The 22,842-nt window shown below is 45.6% G+C and overlaps 1 protein-coding gene across 2 annotated transcripts in view; it reads right to left on the bottom strand.

The window, feature by feature from the left end:
- LOC132836781 (neuroblast differentiation-associated protein AHNAK-like) overlaps positions 1–22,842 on the bottom strand; it is a 138,957-nt gene that overhangs the window by 46,286 nt on the left and 69,829 nt on the right. The window contains exon 2 of one of the 2 annotated variants that reach the window (XM_060856243.1): positions 1,608–1,739. The exons of the other annotated variant lie outside the window; for it this stretch is intronic. The gene's annotated coding sequence lies outside the window, so the exon portion shown is untranslated. The remainder of the gene's footprint in view (positions 1–1,607; positions 1,740–22,842) is intronic. 2 annotated transcript variants of the gene reach the window in all.

Genomic DNA, 22,842 nt, shown 5'->3' with positions numbered 1-22,842 from the left:
GATTCCATGCACACTACACACATGGCCTCTCCAAACAGAAAAACAAACAAGGGCAGGATTTATACAATTAATGGCAAGGCCCTAGGTAGTGTTATAGAATAGAGTGACTTAGGGGATCATGTACATAATTCTTTGCATGACGTACTGATAGGGTGAGTAAGAAGGTATTTAGCACGCTTGCCTTCATTGTTCAGATCTTTGAGTACAGGAGGTGGGACGTTATGTTGAGATTGTACAAGATGTTGGTGAGGCCTCTTCTGGAATACTGAGTCCAGTTCTGATTGCCCTGCTATAGAAAGGATATTATTAAGCTGGAGAGGGTTCAGAAGAGACTTAGCAGGATGTTTCTGGGAATGAAAGATTTGAGTTATAAGGAGAGGCTGGATTGGCTGGGACCGTTCTCATTGGAACATAGGAGGTTGAGAGAGGTTTATAAAACTGGAGGGTATAGATAAGGTGAATGATAGGTGTCTTTCTATAGGGTGGGTGATTTCAAACTAGGGGCCACATTTTTAAGGCAAGAGCAAAAAAATTTTAAAAAGACATGAGGGCTTTGTTTTACACAGAGAATGGTTCATGTGTAGAATGAACTTCCAGAGGAAGTGGTGAATGTGGGTACAGTTAAAATGTTTAAGACATTTAGATAAATACATGAATAAGAAATGTTTGGAGGGATATGGGCCAAGCACAGGCCGGAGGGATTAATTTAGTTTGGGATTATAGTCTTGGGATCAAGATAAAAGATGGAAAATTATAGGCTGATTAGCCTAACCTCAGTTGTAGGTAAAATTCTAGAAACCATCGTTAAGGATGAGATTTCTAAATTCTTGGAAGTGCAGAGTCAGGTTAGAACAAGTCAGTATGGATTTAGTAAGGGTAGGTCGTGCCTGACAAACCTGATAGAATTCTTTGAAGAGTTAACAAGTAGGTTAGTCCAGGGAAACCCAGTGGATGTTATCTACCTAGATTTATAAAATACCTTTGATAAGGTGCCTCATGGGAGGCTGCTGAGTAAGGTGAGGACCTGTGGTGTTCGAGGAGCTACTGGCATGGATTGAGGATTGACTGTCTGACAGAAGGCAGACAGTTGGGATAAAAGGTTATTTTTCAGAATGGCAGCTAGTGACAAGTGGTGTTCCGCAGAGTTCAGTGTTGGGACCACAGCTGTTCACTTTATATATTAATGATCTGGATGAGGGGACTGGGGGCATCTGGCAAAGTTCGCAGATGATATGAAGTTAGGCGGACAGGCAGATAGTTCTGAGGAGGTGGAGAAGATGCAGAAAGATTTAGACAGTTTAGGTGTCCGAGAAATGGCTGGTGAAATTCAACTTGAGCAAATGCAAGGTCTTGCACTTTGGAAAAAAGAATACAGGCATGGACTATTTTCTAAATGGTGAGAAAATTCATAAAGCCAAAAGTACAAAGGGATATATATGCGAGTTATAGAGTCACACAGTCATACAACACAGAAACAGACCCTTCAGTCTAACCAGTCCAAGACAACTATAAGACCATAAGACATAGGAGTGGGAGAAAGGCCATTCGGCCCATCAAGTCCACTCTGCCATTCAATCATAGCTGGTGGGCATTTCAACACCACTTACCCATATTCTCTCCGTAGCCCTTAATTCCTTGCGAGATCAAGAATATCAATCTCTGCCTTGAAGATATTTAACATCCCAGCCTCCACTGCGCACCGTCTAAAGATTCTCTAAAGGTTGACTTGCAGGTTGAGTCTGTGGTTAAGAAAGCAAATTTAATGTTGTAATTTATCTCAAGAGGGTTGGAATGTAAAAGCAGCGATGTGCTACTGAGACTTTATAAAGCTCTAGTTAAGCCCCATTTAGAATACTATGTCCACTTCTGGGCCCCACACCACAGGAACAGCATACCGGAACTGGAGCACGTCCAGCAGAGATTCACATGGATGATCCCTGGAATGGTAGACCTAACATACGATGAACGGCTGAGGATCCTGGGATTGTATTCATTAGAGTTTAGAAGGTTGAGAGGAGATCTAATAGAAACTTACAAGATAATGCATGGCTTAGAAAGGGTGGAAGCTGGGAATTTGTTTCCATTATGAACGGATACTAGGATGCGTGAGCACAGCCTTAGAATTAAAGGGTGTAAATTTAGAATGGAAACGAGGAGACATTTCTTTAGTCAGAGAGCGGTGGGACTTTGGAATTCATTGCCACGGTGCGCAGTGGAGGCTGGGATGTTAAAAATGGCCTTTCTCCCACTCCTATGTCTTATGGTCTTATAGTTGTCTTGGACTGGTTAGACTGAAGGGTCTGTTTCTGTGTTGTATGACTGTGTGACTCTATAACTCAATCCAGATGTCTACTCACACATTCTGTGTCCTGTGTCTACATAGTCTTCAGACTGCCTGAGTGGCCTGAATCTCATTTGAGCTCAGTTGGAATTTGGATGGTTCCCTGCCCTGGACATGGTCTGCTGGTTGTACCTCAATGCCCCAAGCTTGCTGACCTATCAAGTATTGTTTAAGCAAAATCTCAATTCAAAAATTCTATTCACTCAATTTCACATCACTCCATGGCCTCTAGTGATTCTCCCTATTTTTGTCCCGTTTTCACAACTTTACAAAATCACTGGAACAATTTTCATTATTCCAACATTTTCAGTTCAACTAACTGTTCTAGTTGGGAGTAAGGGATTGCATTCCTAAAACTCTTTGGCTTGTTAACTTATTCAGCTTTTTCACTACAAAAGGCTACTTTTTTAATGAAACGTTTTGGTTATCTGACCTGCTAATGTCTCCTTGTATGGCCCACAATTCAATTTGGTTTGATATTCACAGCTGTCCTGCACTTTAAATTAAATTGCATGAAAAGTGTTATATGAAAAGTTGGTATTATTGAGTTTTTGTTCCGATTTTCATCACTTGTCTGTCTTCTCGATATTCTTTCTTCTGATGCTCCTTATAGAAACACCTCCTTAAATAGCAAACTACTGGTAGCAACATGTTAAAATATACAATCTGCTTACATATGAACCAGCCACTTGTGGTTACAAAAGTAGGTTAGAGGCTGCAAAATTTGGGCAGAGTAATTCAGCTCCTGACTGCCTATGCTGCAGGTCCACAACAGGTATGTGATGGAATATTGTCCACTTGCCTGGATAAATGCAGCGCCAATTCAAGAAGCTTAATACATTCTAGGTTAAAGCAACCGACTTGACTGATACATCTATCACCTTCAACATTCACTGCCTTCACCACCAACGCACAGTCGTAAGTGTAAGAAGGCGTTTAGTATGCTTTCCTTTATTGGTCAGAGTATTGAGTACAGGAGTTGGGAGGTCATGTTGCGGCTGTGTACAGGACATTGGTTAGGCCACTGTTAGAATATTGCGTGCAATTCTGGTCTCCTTCCTATCGGAAAGATGTTGTGAAACTTGAAAGGGTTCAGAAAAGATTTACAAGGATGTTGACAGGGTTGGAGGATCTGAGGTACAGGGAGAGGCTGAACGGGCTAGGGCTGCTTTCCCTGGAGCATCGGAGGCTGAGGGGTGACCTTATAGAGGTTTACAAAATTATGAGGGACATGGATAGGATAAATAGACAAAGTCTTTTCCCTGGGGTCAGGGAGACCAGCACTAGAGGGCATAAGTTGAGGGTGAGAGGGGAAAGATATAAAAGAGATCCAAGAGGCAACTTTTTCACGCAGAGGGTGGTACGTGTATGGAATGAGCTGCCAGAGGATGTGGTGGAGGCTGGTACATTTGCAATATTTAAGAGGCATTTGGATGGGTATATGAATAGGAAAGGTTTGGAGGGATATGGGCTGGGCACTGGCAGGTGGGACTAGATTAGGTTGGGATATCTGGTTGACATGGACGGGTTAGACCGAAGGGTCTGTTTCCATGCTGTACATCTCTATGACTCTATCTACAAGATGCACTGCAGCAACTCACCATGACTCGTTAAATAGCGTTTTCTAAGCTGCAACCTCTAACTCTTAGAAGGATAAGGGCAGCAGATACCTGGGAACACCACCACCTACAAGTTCCCCTCCAAACCACTCAGCATCCTGATTTGAAAATATATTGCAGTTCCTTCAGCGTCACTGGGTCAAAATGCTGGAACTCCATAGTCACTTTCCACGAATGAACTTGAAAAATTGTAATTGTTTGTTTTTAATCATTGATCTGGACGTGTATATGAATAGGAAGGGTTTGAGGTATATGGGCTAGGTGCTGGCAGTTGGGACTAGATTGGGTTGGGATATCTGATCAGCGTGGATGAGTTGGATCGAAGAGTCTGTTTACGTGCTGTACATTTCTATGAGACTCTATGACTCTATAAATAGATAGGGTCAGGGAATTTACTTGTGGTGCAGAACATGAATAGTTTTACTCGACTCCATCTGTCATCTAATCAACGAACAGCTCCATTGGCTGGATCCTGGTGTGGATTCGATTGGTGCCAACACAGGGTCGATCTCTGTCCTGGCTGGGATGAGTTTGGTACCTGCCTCCTTGCTCTACCCGAAGTGAAAGTTGCAACTTTCCTCCCATTGGAAGGAGGAACAGAGGAACACTTACCTTCAAACAGAGAACTGTAGCAGAAGATTGGTTGTTTAATGAAGCAAGAACCAACTAAAGAGTAGGATTACATGAGATGAGTCATATGGAGAAAGAAACTAGCACAAACTTGGTAGGCTGAATGGCTATGCTCAAACATTTATGTGACATAAGATTCTTAGAACAGGCTGGAATGGCCTTCTGGCTCTATTTAACTATCTATGCAGCTACTCCTATTTCCCCATAGTGAAAAGCCAATCCTCTCCCTTGAACCCTCAAACCTCTCCCCATTTCCACCATACGCTTTCCAACTTCATCTAGTCCATGGCTCCCATTGATTCAACCCTCACCTCCATTCATACAGCTTTCCTGACTTCCATTCCTGAGTCCTGTATGAGCTTATAAATGCAATAAGGCCCCTGAATGGGTTTCTCCTTCTAACAAATCCACCTGTCTCAGCGCCATAGCTTCACATTGGCCTTCCATACAATCAACAGCATTCTTTATGACTAAGAATTACACATAATTGCTCTTTTTCTTTTGGCACAGGCACTCTGACCACCTTGAAAATGTTACCAGACTTTTCTCTCGCCGCAGATGCCATCAGACTTTGAGTTTCTCCATCATTCTCAGATCTCTCCTCTTTGTTGTCCGACTCTAAAAGACTGCCTTCACCTGAGTGCAGATTCATCAGAAGATGTTTACTAATGGGTTCTCCTCCCCTCTTGCCCAGGCACAATTGAAATTACCAAAAAAGTATGCCAATGCTCTTACTTTTATTCTGTCCTTTAGTGACATTAACTAACAACCAGTTCTTTTTTTTAAAACAACCTATCTCTTTCTCTCTTTCAATGCAGCTACTATAATTCGCCCCCACCAGCAATTCCATGTCCCCATTCATTGTCAGAATATTTGCTATTAGGTAGATGAGCAAACAGCTAACATAGGTTGCAAAGTTATTCCGTTCGCATTTTATCTGACTGTCTTTTGATCATTGTGTGATTCTTCCTCCACTGCCCTTTCAGACAACACATTCCAGATTGCAACAATTTACTGAATTTTAAAAAAGCCTCATCTACCCCCAGTTCCTTTTGCCGACTGTCTTCTGCCTGTGTCCTTTACTTACTGACTCACCTGCACCTCGAGTCAGGACAGAAAAAGGCCTGGAAAAACTCAGCAGGTTAGACAGTGTTGGTGGACGGAAACAGAACTCACAATTCAGGTCAATGATCCTTCAATTCCCAACATTTGCACTGTTTTGCCTTTGAACTCCTGCCACTGGAAACAGTTATGCTGCTTTTCATTTTCCTTTAACTTTCTCTGCTATAAAGGCAACACTTTGAGCTTCTCCAGTCTCTCCACACCACTGAAATCCCTCACCTCTAGTATCCACTCTGGTAAATCATCTCCACATCCTCTCCAATGCCTTACCATTTATTATGAAGTGCAGTGGTTAGAATTGGATCAGTACTCCAGTGAGACCTAACCAATGTTTTTAATAGTGTAACCTAACATCTTGGCTTTTGCATCCTAAGCCTCTGTTAACAAATCTGAGGAGTTAGTACATTTTAACAACATTACCAACTTAGCCAATCACCTTCAACGATTTCTGTATGTATCAGGGTGATGAATACTTATGAAACAGAACAGGGAAGCTTTGAGCATGGGACCTGGAGAGGATTGATGGTGAAGGAATGGAGAAGAGGGTATGGATGTTGTTGAGTGTGATGGTGATGACGGTGGCGGTGATGGTAATGGAGGAGGGGGTGAATGGGGTACAAAGTGGGATGAGAGGGGTTCTGGTAACCATGTGGCTCGGAGGCAAGCAAAAGGCACAACTACTACTTTGTAGTCACGACAGCAGGTCAGCTCAAAGACAAAAGTCCCACTCAGATCATTCACACCATCTCCCCTGCAAGTTGTTCTGTAATTACAGGACAAAAGGTTGCCCATTCAAGAGATGGGACAAATAGTCAAAGTAAGGGACAATGCCTTAAAATCAAGATAGCTGGTCACACCATATTGGCTTGCACAGCCCCATGTCTCTGTTTTGTAACCCCATTAAACTGTATCATTTCATTTATGCTATCCCCCCATTAGTCATGGAACCATGGGACTGGCTGTTTTTGTAACTGCATGTATCCTTCTGCACCTTTTGGACAGTGTACTCATCTATCTGGATGAGGAGCTAACTATCAGTCAACTCCAGCTGCTTTGACTGGGTTCAATCAAACAGTTTTCCAGCACATACAGAATCTTTGTTCCCACCTGAGCTTGTTTCTATGGGCTCAACCAATAAGGAGGTTGCTTTATTGGTCCTGACTCTACATTATTTGGGCATAATGTGGGCATAGGAATGCATCAAGGTGTACCTCATGAACCTTGTTAAAAATCACACAACACCAGGTTATAGTCCAACAGGTTTATTTGAAAGTACCATGCTCCCTCATTTGTCTTACAAGATGGTCCCAATGTTCTTTCTTTAAAGGTGAGAACAGTGTCGCTCTGACCCAATATTTCTGTGTTAGCTAATCAGATTGCAGGGGGTTCACTGTGAGAACTGTTTACCTTCACTCTTATTGTCTTTGTCATCTTCTAATACTCTTACCATTTTGATTTGATTTGATTTATTATTGCCACTGTACCTAGTCAGTGAAAAGTATTGTTTTGCATCCAACAGACAAATCATACATTATGTAAGTACACAACATCAGGTTATAGTTTAACAGCTTTATTTGAAAGCATTAGTTTTTGGGCTGCCGCCCCTTCATCAGATGGTTCTCCTGACAAAAGAGCAATGTTCCAAAAGCTAGTGCTTCCAAATGAACTTGTTGGTCTATAATCTGGTGTTGTGATTTTTAACTTTGTACACCCCAGTCCAACACCGGCACCTCCAAATCATTGAGTAAGTACATTAGGGTAATAGAACAGGGTGCAGAATATAGTGTTACAGGTACAGAGAAGGTGCAGAGCAAGGTCAAATCTAATGTATGAGAGGTGTGTTCATAAGTCTGGTAACAGCGGGGAAGAAGCTTGAATCTCAAGTATATCTTCTTCCCTGCAGTTATCTAACCATTTTCCCAACAATAACTTCTTAACATTTTTATGGGACACCATGGAGTTTTCTGCCTAAAATCAGTTAAGTCTTTTCACGAACCACTCTGATGGACCACTCAATTTCACTTTCAGAGGGTTACCTTGCAAAGGTAACAATGGTAGGGCCCTGGGGAGTGTTGCTGAGCAAAGAAACCTAGAGGTGCAGGTGCATTGTTCCTTAAAAGTGGAGTCGCAGGTAGACAGGGTGGTGAAGGCAGTGTTTGGCATGCTTACCTTCATTGGTCAGTGCACTGAGTACAGGAGTTGGGATATCATGTTGGCTATATAGGACATTGGTGGGGCCACTTGTGGAATACTACATTCAATTCTGGTCTCCCTGCTATTGAAAAGATGTTGTTAAGCTTGAAAGGATTCAGAGAAGAATGTTGCCAGGATTGAGCTATAGGGCGAGGTTGAATAGGCTGGAGCTTTTCTCCCTGGAGCAATGGAGGCTGAGAGGTGCCATATGGAGGTTTATAAAATCATGAGGGGCATGGACAGGGTGAATAGCGTCTTTTTTCCGGATACGGGAGTCCAAAACTAAGGGGCATTGGTTTAAGGTGAGAGGGGAAAGATTTAAAAAGGACTTGAGGGGTAACTTGTTCATGCAGAGGGTGGTTGCGTGTATGGAAAGAGCTGCCAGAGAAAGCTGGAGGCAGGTACAATCACAGCATTTAAAAGGCATCTAGCTGAGTATATGAACAGGAAGAACTTAGGGGTATATGGGCCAAATGCTGGCAAATGGGACTAAATCAGTTTACGATGTCTGGTCAGCATGGACAAGTTGGACTGAAGGGTCTGATTCTGTGCTGTATGACTCTATGATACTATAACTAGACTCCCTGTAATCATAAATGGAGCTATAACTTTCATTCCTGCCAACCCATTCCTCCAGGGGTAATTCAATTCCATCCACAGCTAATGTCTTTATTACCCCAGCTATCACTGGTCCAGAAAACATGGCACGCTCCACTTGGTCTTGGATCAATGGAACCAGGATATACTCCCTACCTGTTCTATTTACTAACATTTTGATTTTCATTGAACTCTGTGGAGGGAAAACTAAATCCATCCTCAGCCAGTAGAGTTTTAGTCACATCTGTATCCCATAGAATAGTTATGGGCTTAGATGCCTCCTTTGAAGAAAAAGGGGTTATCTTCTCTTTTACAAAAAAACTATCATATGTCTCACCCGACTCAGGAACTTACTCTGCACTCACAGCAGGATTTACCTTCTGTCTTTTAGTTGCAGTTAAAATTGTAATCTGATCCATGGCCTTGTCCTTCTAAATTTCATTTTCAGATTCAAAGTTCCATTCATAAAAAGAGAGCATTGTTGTCTAGGTCAGTCATTATGCCTACACCTAGTGGCCCTTGAGAAGGTGATGGTGAGCTCTCTTCTTGAATCACTGTAGTCCTCAGGGTATAGGTAGACCCACAATGCCGTTAGGGAGGGAGTTGCAGGATTTTGACCCTGTGGCAGGGGGTCACTGGGTCAAAATAAATGTCAATTTATTTTGAAGGTGGCGTGTGGCTTGGAGGGAACATGCAGGTAGTGATATTCCCATATATCTGCTGCCTTTGTCCTTCTAGATGGTGGTGGTTTGGGTCTGGAAGGTAATATTGAAGGAACATTAGTGAACTTTAGCAATGCATCTTGTAAATACACATTGTCGATAGCTCTGAGTGATGATGCATAATTGGTCAAGCCTGCAGATCTCTATGACTATTATTATGTAGATGTCAGCATTGTAGATTTACTAAAACAACTTGGCTAGGGTGCAGACCGCTCTGCAGCGCATGTCTTTTAAACTATTGTTGGAATTTTGTCAGGGTTTATAGCCCTTGCAGTAACCAGGGCCTCCAGCCATTTCTTGACATCATTGTAATGAATTGAATTGGCTGAAAACTGGCACCTATTATGCTGGGAACCTTTGGCGAAGGTGGAGATGGTTCATCCACTCAGCATTTCTGGCTGAAAATTGCTGCGAATGCTTCAGCCTTATCTTTTACACTGATGTTGGGCTCTTGCATCATTGAGGATGGGATATTTGTGGAGCCTCCTCCTCCAATTTGTTGATTCACTGTCCATCACCATTAATGACTGAACTTGAGAGGATTGCAGTGCTCAGACCTGATCCATTGGTTGTGGAAGTGCTAAGCTCTATCATGTCCTATTAATGTGTTTGGCAGACAAGTAATTCTGTTTTCTGGCTTCACCAGGTTGACATTCTTTTCGGGATGTCTGCTGCTGCTCCTGGCATCTGCTCCTGCATGCTTCATTGAACTGAAATTGATCCTCAGCTTGATTATAATGGTAAAGTGGCAGTTTGTGTTGGGGAACGAATCTGCTGCGACTGCTGTTGATGGCTCACAGTGCCACATGGATGCTCAATCTTAAGTTATTAGATGTGTTCAAAGTCCACTAGGAGAAAGTGAGGAATGCAGACGCTGGGGATCAGAGCTTAAAAATGTGTTGCTGGAAAAGCACAGCAGGTCAGGCAGCATCAAAGGAGAAGGAGAATCAACATTTTGGGCTTATGCTCAAAACATTGATTCTCCTTCTCCTTTGATGCTGCCTGACCTGCTGCGCTTTTCCAGCAACACATTTTTAAGCTGTGTTCAAAGTCTATCCCATTTAGCACGGTGATAGTGCCACACAACAAAATGTAAGGGATTTCTTGTGGAACTTGGAATCCACAATGACTAGGTGGTGACTACTCTTACCAATATGTGGTAACAAGCAGGTGGTTTCCTTATCCATGTTTTATCAGAAGCCATAGAGTCATACCATGTGGAAACAGATCCTTCAGTCCAACTAGTCCTTACCAACCATGTTCCCAAACTAAACTAGCCTCATGTGCCTGTATTTTGTCCATATCCCTCTAAACCTTTCCTATTCACATACTTATCCAAATTTTTTAAAATGTTGCAATTGTACTTGCATCCATTTCCTCTGCCAGTTCATTTCACACATGATCCATTCTCTATGTAAAATAAGTTGCCCCTCATATCTTTTTAAAAACCTCCTCCTTTCACTTTAAAAATATGACCCCTAGTTTTGAACTCCACCACCATAGGGAAAAAAATCCTTGCCATTCACCTTATCTATGCCCTTTATGATTTTATAAACCTCGAGACAGTCACCCTCAATCTTCTACACTCCAGTGAAAAAAAACCCAGCCAATCCAATCTATTTTTTACAAAACAATACCACCATTTCCAGCAAAATCCTGGTAAATCTTTTCTGAACCCTCACCAATTTAATAATATACTTTCTATAGCAGGGCAACCAGAACTGAACACAGTTCTCCAAAAGGAGCCTCGTCAACATCCTGTGCAATCTCAATATGACATCCCAACTCCAATACTCAAAGATCTGAACAATGAAGCAAGCATGATAAATGCTTTCTTTATCACCCTGTCTATCTGTGATGTGAATTTCAAAGACTTATGTACCTGAACCCCTAGCTCTCTCTGGTCTACAACACTAGGCCCTACTTTTAACTGTAGAAGACCTACCCTTTGTTGTTTTACCAAATTATAACACCTCACATTTATCAAAATTAAACTGAGTGTCCCAGCACCGACTGTGTGTGTGTGTGTGTGTGTGTGTGTGTGTGTATAATCCAGGGCTGAGTGTTCCAGCACTGACCGAGTGTCTGTGTAAAACAGGACTGAGTGTCCCAGTACTGCGTGTGTGTAATGGGACTGATTGCCCCAGCATTGACTGTGTGTCTGTGTAAAACAGGACTGAGTGTACCAGCACTGACTGAGTGTGTGTGTAAAGCAGTACTGAGTGTACAGCACCGACTGTATGCGTATATGTGTGTGTGTGTGTGTAAAACAGGACTGAGTGTGTGTGTGTGTGCAAAACAGGACTGTGTGTGTGTAAAACAGAACTGAGTGTGTGTGAGTGAAAAAGGACTGAGTGTATGTGTGTGTGTGTGTGTGTGTGTAAAACAGGACTGAGTGTCCCAGCACCGACTGTGTGTGTGTAAAGCAGGTCTGAATGTCCCAGCACCGACTGTGTGTGTGTCTGTAAAGCTGGACTGAGTGTCCCAGCACCGATTGTGTGTGTGTGTGCGTGCGCGCGTAAAACAGGACTCAGTGTGTGTGTGTGTTTGTGTGTGTGTAAAGCAGGACTGAGTGCCCCAGCACTGACTGTGTGAGTGTGTATAAAGCAGGACTGTGTGTGTGTGTGTGTGTGTGTGTGTGTAAAACAGAATTGAATGTGTGTGTGTGTGAGTGAAACAGGACTGAGTGTGTATGTGTGTATGTGTGCGTAAAACAAGACTGAGTGTCCCAGCACCGACTGTGTATGTGTGTGTGTAAAACAGGACTCAGTGTGTGTGTGTGTGTGTAAAGCAGGACTGAATGCCCCAGCAGTGACTGTGTGAGTGTGTGTAAAGCAGGACTGAGTGTCCCAGCACCGACTGTGTGTGTATGTGAGTGTGTGTGTGTAAAACAGGACTGACTGTGTGTGTGTAAAACAGGACTGTGTGTGTGTGTGTAAAACAGGACTGAGTGTCCCAGCACCGACTGTGTGTGTCTAAAACAGGACTGAGTGTGTGTGTGTGTGTAAGTAATACAGGACTGAGTGTCCCAGCACTGACCCAGTGTCTGTGTAAAACAGGACTGAGTGTCTCAGTACTGTGGGTGTCTAATGGGACTGAGTGCCCCAGCACTGACTGTGTGTGTGTGTAAAGCAGGACTGAATGTCCCAGCACCGATTGTGTGTGTGTGTGTGTGTGTATGTGCGTGAGCGTTTAAAACAGGACTCAGTGTATGTTTGTGTGTGTGTGTGTGTGTGTGTGTATAAAGCAGGACTGAGTGATCCAGCACTGACCGAGTGCCTGTGTAAAACAGTCTGAGTGTCCCAGCACTGTGTGTGTGCAATGGGACTGAGTGTCCCAGCACCGATTGTGTGTGTGTGCGTGCGTAAAACAGGATTCTGTGTGTGTGTTTGTGTGTGTGTGTGTCTGTGTGTAAAGCAGGACTGAGTGCCTCAGCACTGACTGTGTGAGTGTGTGTAAAGCAGGACTGAGTGTCTGTGTGTGTGTAAAACAGGACTGAGTGTGTGTGTAAAACAGAATTGAGTGTGTGTGAGTGAAACAGGACTGAGTGTGTTTGTGTGTGTATGTGTGTGTAAAACAGTACTGAGTGTCCCAGCACTGACTAAGTGTGTGTGTAAAACAGGATTGTGTGTGGGTGTGTTAAACAGGACTGACTGTGTGTTTGTGTGTGTGTTTGTAAAACAGGACTGAGTGTGTGTGTGTGTGTGTGTGTGTGTAAAACAGAATTGAGTGTGTGTGTGACTGCAACAGGAGTGAGTGCGTGTGTGTGTGTGGTATAAAACAGAACTGACCGTGTGTGAGTGAAACAGGACTGAGTGTGTGTGTGTGTGTGAGTGAAACAGGACTGAGTGTGTGTGTATGTGTGTGTAAAACAGGACTCAGTGTGTGTGTAAAGCAGGACTGAGTGCCCCAGCACTGACTGTGTGTGTGTATGTGTGTGTGTGTGTAAAACAGGACTGAGTGTGTGTGTGTGTGTAAAACAGAATTGAGTGTGTGTGTGAGTGAAACAGGACTGAGTGTGTGTGTGTGTGTGTGTAAAACAGAATTGAGTGTGTGTGAGTGAAACAGGACTGAGTGCGTGTGTGTGTAAAAGAGGACTGAGTGTACCAGCACCGACTGTGTGTCCGTAAAACAGGACTGAGTGTGTGTGTGTGTAAAGCAGAATTGAGTGTGTGTGTGTGTGAGTGAAACAGGACTGAGTGTGTGTGTGTGTGTGTAAAACAGTACTGAGTGTCCCAGCACTGACTGAGTGTGTGTGTAAAACAGGATTGAGTGTATGGTGTGTGTGTGCGTAAAACAGGACTGAGTGTGTGTGTGTGTGTGTATAAAACAGGACTGAGTGTCCCAGCACCGACTGTGTGTGTGTAAAGCAGGACTAGGTGTCCCAGCACCGACTGTGTGTGTGTCTTAAAGCTGGACTGAGTGTCCCAACACTGACTGTGTGTGTGTGTAAAGCAGGACTAGGTGTCCCAGCACCGACTGTCTGTGTGTCTGTAAAGCTGGACTGAGTGTCCCAGCACTGATTGTGTGTGTGTGTGTGTGTGTGTGTGTGCGCGCGTAAAACAGGACTCTGTGTGTGTGTGTGTTTGTCTGTGTGTAAAGCAGGACTGAGTGTCCCAGCACCGACTAGGTGTGTGTGTGTGTGTGCGCGTAAAACAGGACTCTGTGTGTGTGTGTGTTTGTGTGTGTGTAAAGCAGGACTGTGTGCCCCAGCACTGACTGTGTGAGTGTGTGTAAAGCAGGACTGAGTGTCCCAGCACCGACTGTGTGTAAAACAGGACTGAGTGTGTGTGTGTAAAACAGAATTGAGTGTGTGTGTGTGTGTAAAATAGGATTGAGTGTATGGTGTGTGAGTGCGTAAAACAGGACTGAGAGTGTGTGTGTGTGAGTGAAACAGGACTGAGTGTGTGTGTGTGTAAAACAGGACTGAGTGTGTGTGTGTAAAACAGAATAGAGTGTGTGTGTGTGTGTGTAAGTAAAACAGGACTGAGTGTGTGTGTGTGTGCGTGTGTGTGTAAAGCAGAATTGAGTGTGCGTGTGTATGTAAGTAAAACAGGACTGAGTGTCTGTGTAAAACAGGTCTGAGTGTCCCAGCACTGTGTGTGTGCAATGGGACTGATTGCCCCAGCAGGGACTGTGTGTGTGTGTGTGTGTGTGTGTGTGTGTGTGTGTGTAAAACAGGACTGAGTGTGTGTGTGTGTGTAAAACAGGACATGAGTGTCCCAGCACCGACTGTGTGCGTATATGTGTGTGTGTAAAACAGGACTGAGTGTGTGTGTTTGTGTGTGTGTAAAACTGGACTGAGTGATCCAGCACTGTCCGAGTGCCTGTGTAAAACAGGTCTGAGTGTCTCAGCACTGTGTGTGTAATGGGACTGAGTGCCCCAGCACTGACTGTGTGTGTGTGTGTAAAACAGGACTGAGTGTACCAGCACTGACTGAGTGTGTGTGTAAAGCAGGACTGAGTGTCCCAGCACCGACTGTGTGCGTGTGTGTAAAACAGGACTGAGTGTGTGTGTGTGTGCGTGTGTAAAACAGGACTGAGTGTCCCAGCACAGATTGTGTGTGTGTGTAATGGGACTGAGTGCCCCAGCACTGACTGTGTGTGTGTGTGTAAAACAGGACTGAGTGTACCAGCACTGACTGAGTGTGTGTGTAAAGCAGGACTGAGTGTCCCAGCACCGACTGTGTGCGTGTGTGTAAAACAGGACTGAGTGTGTGTGTGTGTGTGCGTGTGTAAAACAGGACTGAGTGTCCCAGCACCAACTGTGAGTGTGTCTGTAAAGATGGACTGAGTGTCCCAGCACGGATTGTGTGTGTGTGTGCGTGTAAAACAGGACTCTGTGTGTGTGTGTGTTTGTCTGTGTGTAAAGCAGGACTGAGTGTCCCAGCACCGACTAGGTGTGTGTGTGTGTGTGTGCGCGTAAAACAGGACTCTGTGTGTGTGTGTGTTTGTGTGTGTGTAAAGCAGGACTGTGTGCCCCAGCACTGACTGTGTGAGTGTGTGTAAAGCAGGACTGAGTGTCCCAGCACCGACTGTGTGTAAAACAGGACTGAGTGTGTGTGTGTAAAACAGAATTGAGTGTGTGTGTGTGTGTGTGTGTAAAATAGGATTGAGTGTATGGTGTGTGAGTGCGTAAAACAGGACTGAGAGTGTGTGTGTGTGAGTGAAACAGGACTGAGTGTGTGTGTGTGTAAAACAGGACTGAGTGTGTGTGTGTAAAACAGAATAGAGTGTGTGTGTGTGTGTGTAAGTAAAACAGGACTGAGTGTGTGTGTGTGTGCATGTGTGTGTAAAGCAGAATTGAGTGTGCGTGTGTATGTAAGTAAAACAGGACTGAGTGTCTGTGTAAAACAGGTCTGAGTGTCCCAGCACTGTGTGTGTGCAATGGGACTGATTGCCCCAGCAGGGACTGTGTGTGTGTGTGTGTGTGTGTGTAAAACAGGACTGAGTGTGTGTGTGTGTGTAAAACAGGACATGAGTGTCCCAGCACCGACTGTGTGCGTATATGTGTGTGTGTAAAACAGGACTGAGTGTGTGTGTTTGTGTGTGTGTAAAACTGGACTGAGTGATCCAGCACTGTCCGAGTGCCTGTGTAAAACAGGTCTGAGTGTCTCAGCACTGTGTGTGTAATGGGACTGAGTGCCCCAGCACTGACTGTGTGTGTGTGTGTAAAACAGGACTGAGTGTACCAGCACTGACTGAGTGTGTGTGTAAAGCAGGACTGAGTGTCCCAGCACCGACTGTGTGCGTGTGTGTAAAACAGGACTGAGTGTGTGTGTGTGTGTGCGTGTGTAAAACAGGACTGAGTGTCCCAGCACAGATTGTGTGTGTGTGTAATGGGACTGAGTGCCCCAGCACTGACTGTGTGTGTGTGTGTAAAACAGGACTGAGTGTACCAGCACTGACTGAGTGTGTGTGTAAAGCAGGACTGAGTGTCCCAGCACCGACTGTGTGCGTGTGTGTAAAACAGGACTGAGTGTGTGTGTGTGTGTGTGCGTGTGTAAAACAGGACTGAGTGTCCCAGCACCAACTGTGAGTGTGTCTGTAAAGATGGACTGAGTGTCCCAGCACGGATTGTGTGTGTGTGTGCGTGTAAAACAGGACTGTGTGTGTGTGTGTGTGTGTAAAGCAGGACTGAGTGTCCCAGCACCGATTGTGTGTGTGCGCGCGTAAAACAGGACTCTGTGTGTGTGTGTGTTTGTGTGTGTGTGTGTGCGTGTGTAAAACAGGACTGAGTGTGTGTGTGTAAAACAGAATAGAGAGTGTGTGTGTGTGTGTGTGTGAGTGAAACAGGACTGAGTGTGTGTGTGTGTGTGTGTAAAATAGAACTGAGTGTGTGTCAGTGAAACAGGACTGAGTGTGTGTGTGTGTGTGTGTGTGTGTAAGTAAAACAGGACTGAGTGATCCAGCACTGACCGAGTGCCTGTGTAAAACAGGTCTGAGTGTCCCAGCACTGTGTGTGTGCAATGGGACGGATTGCCCCAGCACTGACTCTGTGTGTGTGTGTGTGTGTGTGTGTAAAGCAGGACTGAGTGTGTGTGTGTGTAAAACAGGACATGAGTGTCCCAGCACCGACTAGGTGTGTGTGTGTTTGTGTGTGTGTAAGTAAAACTGGACTGAGTGATCCAGCACTGACCGAGTCCCTGTGTGAAACAGGTCTGAGTGTCTCAGCACTGTATGTGTGTAATGGGACTGAGTGCCCCAGCACTGACTGTGTGTGTGTGTGTGTGTGTGTGTGTGTAAAACACAGGACTGAGTGTCCCAGCACCGACTAGGTGTGTGTGTGATGTGTGTGTGTGTGCGTGTGTGTAAAACAGGACTGAGTGCCCCAGCACTGACGGTGCATGCGTGTGTAAAACAGGACTGAGTGTCCCAGCAGCGACTGTGTGTGTGTCTGTAAAGCTGGACTGAGTGTCCCAGCACTGACTGTGTGTGTGTAAAGCAGGACTGAATGTCCAAGCACCGACTGTGTGTGTGTCTGTAAAGCTGGACTGAGTGTCCCAGCACCGATTGTGTGTGCGCGTAAAACAGGACTCTGTGTGTGTGTGTGTGTTTGTGTGTGTGTGTAAAACAGAATTGAGTGTGTGTGTGTGTGTGAGTGAAACAGGACTGAGTGTGTGTGTGTGTGTGTAAGACAGGACTGAGTGTGTGTGTGTGTGTGTGCGTAAAACAGAACTGAGTATGTGTCAGTGAAACAGGACTGAGTGTGTGTGTGTGTGCGCGTGTGTAAAACAGGACTGAGTGTCCCAGCAGCGACTGTGTGTGTGTAAAGCTGGACTGAGTGTCCCAGCACCGATTGTGTGTGTGTGTGCGCGTAAAACAGAACTCTGTGTGTGTGTAAAACAGAATTGAGTGTGTGTGTGTGTGTGTGTGAGTGAAACAGGACTGAGTGTGTGTGTGTGTGTGTGTGTGTGTGTATAAAACAGGACAGAGTGTCCCAGCACAGATTGTGTGTGTGTGTGTAAGACAGGACTGAGTGTGCGTGTGTGTGTGTGTGTGTGTAAAACAGGACTGAGTGTGTGTGTGTGTGTAAAACAGAATTGTGTGTGTGTGTGTGTGAGTGAAACAGGACTGAGTGTGTGTGTGTGTGTAAAACAGGACTGAGTGTCCCAGCACTGACTCTGTGTGTGTGTGTGTGGGTGTGTGTGTAAAACAGGACTGTGTGTGTGTGTGTGTAAAACAGGACATGAGTGTCCCAGCACCGATTGTGTGTGTGCGCGCGTAAAACAGGACTCTGTGTGTGTGTGTGTTTGTGTGTGTGTGTGTGCGTGTGTAAAACAGGACTGAGTGTGTGTGTGTAAAACAGAATAGAGAGTGTGTGTGTGTGTGTGTGTGAGTGAAACAGGACTGAGTGTGTGTGTGTGTGTGTGTAAAATAGAACTGAGTGTGTGTCAGTGAAACAGGACTGAGTGTGTGTGTGTGTGTGTGTGTGTGTAAGTAAAACAGGACTGAGTGATCCAGCACTGACCGAGTGCCTGTGTAAAACAGGTCTGAGTGTCCCAGCACTGTGTGTGTGCAATGGGACGGATTGCCCCAGCACTGACTCTGTGTGTGTGTGTGTGTGTGTGTGTAAAGCAGGACTGAGTGTGTGTGTGTGTAAAACAGGACATGAGTGTCCCAGCACCGACTAGGTGTGTGTGTGTTTGTGTGTGTGTAAGTAAAACTGGACTGAGTGATCCAGCACTGACCGAGTCCCTGTGTGAAACAGGTCTGAGTGTCTCAGCACTGTATGTGTGTAATGGGACTGAGTGCCCCAGCACTGACTGTGTGTGTGTGTCAAGCAGGACTGAGAGTGTGTGTGTGTGTGTGTGTGTGTAAAACACAGGACTGAGTGTCCCAGCACCGACTAGGTGTGTGTGTGATGTGTGTGTGTGTGCGTGTGTGTAAAACAGGACTGAGTGCCCCAGCACTGACGGTGCATGCGTGTGTAAAACAGGACTGAGTGTCCCAGCAGCGACTGTGTGTGTGTCTGTAAAGCTGGACTGAGTGTCCCAGCACTGACTGTGTGTGTGTAAAGCAGGACTGAATGTCCAAGCACCGACTGTGTGTGTGTCTGTAAAGCTGGACTGAGTGTCCCAGCACCGATTGTGTGTGCGCGTAAAACAGGACTCTGTGTGTGTGTGTGTGTTTGTGTGTGTGTGTAAAACAGAATTGAGTGTGTGTGTGTGTGTGAGTGAAACAGGACTGAGTGTGTGTGTGTGTGTGTAAGACAGGACTGAGTGTGTGTGTGTGTGTGTGCGTAAAACAGAACTGAGTATGTGTCAGTGAAACAGGACTGAGTGTGTGTGTGTGTGCGCGTGTGTAAAACAGGACTGAGTGTCCCAGCAGCGACTGTGTGTGTGTAAAGCTGGACTGAGTGTCCCAGCACCGATTGTGTGTGTGTGTGCGCGTAAAACAGAACTCTGTGTGTGTGTAAAACAGAATTGAGTGTGTGTGTGTGTGTGTGAGTGAAACAGGACTGAGTGTGTGTGTGTGTGTGTGTGTGTGTGTATAAAACAGGACAGAGTGTCCCAGCACAGATTGTGTGTGTGTGTGTAAGACAGGACTGAGTGTGCGTGTGTGTGTGTGTGTAAAACAGGACTGAGTGTGTGTGTGTGTGTGTGTAAAACAGGACTGAGTGTCCCAGCACTGACTCTGTGTGTGTGTGTGGGTGTGTGTGTGTGGGTGTGTGTGTAAAACAGGACTGAGTGTGTGTGTGTGTGTGTGTAAAACAGGACATGAGTGTCCCAGCACCGACTAGGTGTGTGTGTGTGTTTGTGTGTGTGTAAGTAAAACTGGACTGAGTGATCCAGCACTGACCGAGTCCCTGTGTGAAACAGGTCTGAGTGTCTCAGCACTGTATGTGTGTAATGGGACTGAGTGCCCCAGCACTGACTGTGTGTGTGTGTCAAGCAGGACTGAGAGTGTGTGTGTGTGTGTGTGTGTGTGTAAAACACAGGACTGAGTGTCCCAGCACCGACTAGGTGTGTGTGTGAGTGTGCGTGTGTGTAAAACAGGACTGAGTGCCCCAGCACTGACGGTGCATGCGTGTGTAAAACAGGACTGAGTGTCCCAGCAGCGACTGTGTGTGTGTCTGTAAAGCTGGACTGAGTGTCCCAGCACTGACTGTGTGTGTGTAAAGCAGGACTGAATGTCCAAGCACCGACTGTGTGTGTGTCTGTAAAGCTGGACTGAGTGTCCCAGCACCGATTGTGTGTGCGCGTAAAACAGGACTCTGTGTGTGTGTGTGTGTGTTTGTGTGTGTGTGTAAAACAGAATTGAGTGTGTGTGTGTGTGTGAGTGAAACAGGACTGAGTGTGTGTGTGTGTGTGTAAGACAGGACTGAGTGTGTGTGTGTGTGTGCGTAAAACAGAACTGAGTATGTGTCAGTGAAACAGGACTGAGTGTGTGTGTGTGTGCGCGTGTGTAAAACAGGACTGAGTGTCCCAGCAGCGACTGTGTGTGTGTAAAGCTGGACTGAGTGTCCCAGCACCGATTGTGTGTGTGTGTGCGCGTAAAACAGGACTCTGTGTGTGTGTAAAACAGAATTGAGTGTGTGTGTGTGAGTGAAACAGGACTGAGTGTGTGTGTGTGTGTGTGTGTGTGTGTATAAAACAGGACAGAGTGTCCCAGCACAGATTGTGTGTGTGTGTGTAAGACAGGACTGAGTGTGCGTGTGTGTGTGTGTGTAAAACAGGACTGAGTGTGTGTGTGTGTGTGTAAAACAGGACTGAGTGTCCCAGCACTGACTCTGTGTGTGTGTGTGGGTGTGTGTGTGTGGGTGTGTGTGTAAAACAGGACTGAGTGTGTGTGTGTGTGTGTGTGTAAAACAGGACATGAGTGTCCCAGCACCGACTAGGTGTGTGTGTGTGTTTGTGTGTGTGTAAGTAAAACTGGACTGAGTGATCCAGCACTGACCGAGTCCCTGTGTAAAACAGGTCTGAGTGTCTCAGCACTGTGTGTGTGTGATGGGACTGAGTGCCCCAGCACTGACTGTGTGTGTGTGTCAAGCAGGACTGAGAGTGTGTGTGTGTCTGTGTGTGTGTGTGTAAAACAGGACATGAGTGTCCCAGCACCGACTAGGTGTGTGTGTGTGTGTGTGTGTGTGTGTGTGTGTGTAAAACAGGACTGAGTGTCCCAGCAGCGACTGTGTGTGTGAAAAGCAGGACTGAATGTCCAAGCACCGACTGTGTGTGTGTCTGTAAAGCTGGACTGAGTGTCCCAGCACCGATTGTGTGTGTGTGTGTGTGTGCACGTAAAACAGGACTTTGTGTGTGTGTGTGTTTGTGTGTGTGTGTAAAACAGAATTGAGTGTGTGTGTTTGGTGAGTGAAACAGGACTGAGTGTGTGTGTGTGTAAAACAGGACTGAGTGTCCCAGCACAGATTGTGTGTGTGTGTAAGACAGGACTGAGTATGCGTGTGTGTGTGTGTAAAACAGGACTGAGTGTGTGTGTGTGTAAAACAGAATTGAGTGTGTGTGTGTGTGTGTAAAACAGGACTGAGTGTCCCAGCACAGATTGTGTGTGTGTGTAAAACAGGACTGAGTGTGTGTGTGTGTAAAACAGAATTGAGTGTGTGTGTGTCTGTGTGTAAAACAGGACATGAGTGTCCCAGCACCGACTAGGTGTGTGTGTGTGTGCGTGTGTGTAAAACAGGACTGAGTGCCCCAGCACTGACGGTGCGTGCGTGTGTAAAACAGGACTGAGTGTCCCAGCAGCGACTGTGTGTGTGTAAAGCAGGACTGAATGTCCAAGCACCGACTGTGTGTGTGTCTGTAAAGCTGGACTGAGTGTCCCAGCACCGATTGTGTGTGTGTGTGTGCGCGTAAAACAGGACTCTGTGTGTGTGTGTGTTTGTGTGTGTGTGTAAAACAGAATTGAGTGTGTGTGTTTGTGTGAGTGAAACAGGACTGAGTGTGTGTGTGTGTGTAAAACAGGACTGAGTGTCCCAGCACAGATTGTGTGTGTGTGTGTGTAAGACAGGACTGAGTGTGTGTGTGTGTGTGTGCGTAAAACAGAACTGAGTGTGTGTCAGTGAAACAGGACTGAGTGTGTGTGTGTGTGCGCGTGTGTAAAACAGGACTGAGTGTCCCAGCAGCGACTGTGTGTGTGTAAAGCTGGACTGAGTGTCCCAGCACCGATTGTGTGTGTGTGCGCGCGTAAAACAGGACTCTGTGTGTGTGTAAAACAGAATTGAGTGTGTGTGAGTGAAACAGGACTGAGTGTGTGTGTGTGTGTGTATAAAACAGGACTGAGTGTCCCAGCACAGATTGTGTGTGTGTGTGTAAGACAGGACTGAGTGTGTGTGTGTGTGTGTGTGTGTGTGTAAAACAGGACTGAGTGTGTGTGTGTGTGTAAAACAGAATTGTGTGTGTGTGTGTGTGAGTGAAACAGGACTGAGTGTGTGTGTGTGTGTAAAACAGGACTGAGTGTCCCAGCACTGACTCTGTGTGTGTGTGTGTGGGTGTGTGTGTAAAACAGGACTGTGTGTGTGTGTGTGTAAAACAGGACATGAGTGTCCCAGCACCGACTAGGTGTGTGTGTGTGTGTGTGTGTGTGTAAGTAAAACTGGACTGAGTGATCCAGCACTGACCGAGTCCCTGTCTAAAACAGGTCTGAGTGTCTCAGCACTGTGTGTGTGTGATGGGACAGAGTGCCCCAGCACTGACTGTGTGTGTGTGTCAAGCAGGACTGAGAGTGTGTGTGTGTCTGTGTGTCTGTGTGTAAAACAGGACATGAGTGTCCCAGCACCGACTAGGTGTGTGTGTGTGTGTGTGTGTGTAAAACAGGACTGAGTGTCCCAGCAGCGACTGTGTGTGTGAAAAGCAGGACTGAATGTCCAAGCACCGACTGTGTGTGTGTCTGTGAAGCTGGACTGAGTGTCCCAGCACCGATTGTGTGTGTGTGCACGTAAAACAGGACTTTGTGTGTGTGTGTGTTTGTGTGTTTGTGTGTGTGTGTAAAACAGAATTGAGTGTGTGTGTTTGTGTGAGTGAAACAGGACTGAGTGTGTGTGTGTGTAAAACAGGACTGAGTGTCCCAGCACAGATTGTGTGTGTGTGTGTGTGTGTGTGTGTGTAAGACAGGACTGAGTGTGCGTGTGTGTGTGTGTAAAACAGGACTGAGTGTGTGTGTG

The sequence above is a fragment of the Hemiscyllium ocellatum genome, chromosome 47, assembly GCF_020745735.1.
Source record: "Hemiscyllium ocellatum isolate sHemOce1 chromosome 47, sHemOce1.pat.X.cur, whole genome shotgun sequence".
NCBI lineage: Eukaryota > Metazoa > Chordata > Chondrichthyes > Orectolobiformes > Hemiscylliidae > Hemiscyllium > Hemiscyllium ocellatum.
The sequence above is the reverse complement of the archived record's forward strand: the minus strand, read 5'-3'. Positions and strand labels throughout refer to the sequence as shown.